The sequence below is a fragment of the Octodon degus genome, unplaced genomic scaffold, assembly GCF_000260255.1.
Source record: "Octodon degus isolate 3935 unplaced genomic scaffold, OctDeg1.0 scaffold00204, whole genome shotgun sequence".
NCBI lineage: Eukaryota > Metazoa > Chordata > Mammalia > Rodentia > Octodontidae > Octodon > Octodon degus.
The window spans coordinates 4,065,194-4,066,890 of NW_004524780.1; the positions used below are offsets into that span (position 1 = coordinate 4,065,194).

Here is a 1,697-nt window from a genome sequence, read left to right on the forward strand (position 1 = left end):
TGAGTCTGTCTGGGCCGGAGCACGGCAAACGAGGAGCAGTAGGAGAAGCAGCATGACTATGGGGGCACCCGGCAGCTTGTACTGTTGCTCCCAGAATATTTAAAAGATGCTTCAAAGAAAATGAAAGATTGTCTGACGTTTATAAAATTGGCTAACCCCTGCTCAGGGGAAGGAGCCATTTACTTGTTCAGTACGTGTTTAAAGCAGCTAGTTGAAATCAAAGTTTTCAAGAAAAAACACTATTCCTGGTTTATAAATGAATCAGTTCAATCAGGTCTCCTTCACTTTGCCACATCCATGGACCCTCTGCTGGAAAAAAAGGTTAATCAGACAGTGGCAGCCTTAAAAGTCAATCACATCAACGTTGGTGCCCGGGTACAATCAGCTGCATTTTTCTCTGGTGACCAGATTTCCAGTGATAAGGAAGAGGATTACATTAATTATGCCCATGGTTTAATATATGACTACATCTCTGAAGAATTAAGTGACAACTTATCTAAATACTTGAAGCTTTCAGAAACTTCAGCTCCATTGCCAAACCCTCCATCAAAGAGACTAAAGATACCGGAGGAGCCTGTAGAAGTAGAAGAAGACTTGAGTATAACACTAAAGATTTGAAGACTGGAAAGAAAAAAATACCAAAATGACTGCAGTTCCAAAGGCTTTGGCTAAAGTTGACAAGACTGGAATGAAAAGTTTCGATGCTTTTTTTTTGGTGTATAAACTAAAAAGAACATTGAAAATATTTGAAACTTTTTGAAAATACAATCTAATAACAAAAGGAAGACTGAGTCTACTCCCCATGTATGTCATCATGTACTAAATTGAAGATCTAAATTTTAAAACAGACATAGTGAGTCTGATGAAAGATAAACTAGGTACAACTATTAAAGACATAAGCATAGGTCAGGACTTTCTGAACAGAACAACAATTGGACAACACATGGCCAAGAATCAACAAATAGGATTATGTCAAGTTGAAAAAAAAAAAAAAAACAACAAAACTTTCACACAGTAAAGGAACACACCAAGAGAGTGAAGTGACAACTTATGGAATGGGAAAAAATATTTTGTCACCATCACAACTTTGGTCTGAGTTTAAATAAAAGATATTTAATCAAATTTCCAAGGAAACAATAAAAGGCTGACAGGCAAGAGTGGCTTCTCAGACATCAGCCCTTATAAGTATAGCCTCTAGTTGCATCCATTTACCTAGAAAAACCTCAAGTTTATCTTTCATTATAGCTGGATAATATTCTATCGTATGAAAATACCACAAACTGTTATCTTTTATCTTTCCATTCTCTTTAAAATTAAAAAAAGAACTTCAGCCCCTAGTAGTCCCAAATGTCCACTGAAGAGAAAGAAATGAAGAGAACAAAAAAAAACCCTGATTGTTAAGAGGGTAAAAATAACCTAATGGAGGAAGTCCTCTAAAATTACTGAGCCCACTAAATGAGTTTAGGAAAGACATGCTGTGAGACAAAGAGGAAAGGTAAATTACAGAATGCAAACAAACAAAAATAAGCATTAACTAACAAAGATAGCAGAAGATAGACCAAAGTAAAATCAGAAAAGAACAAACAAATATTTCAGAAAAATGGAGCTGGGGCTTGGTGGCACACACCTGTAGTCTGAGCAGTTGGGAGGCTGAGGCAGACAGATCACAGCAAGTTCGAGGCCAGCCTGGTCTACAA

At 36.9% G+C, this 1,697-nt stretch overlaps 1 pseudogene; it reads left to right on the forward strand.

Annotated features, from left to right (window-relative positions):
- The first annotated feature begins 297 nt into the window (after nt 1-297).
- On the forward strand, nt 298-760 carry LOC101589110 (annotated as a pseudogene).
- Nucleotides 761-1,697: the final 937 nt, after the last annotated feature.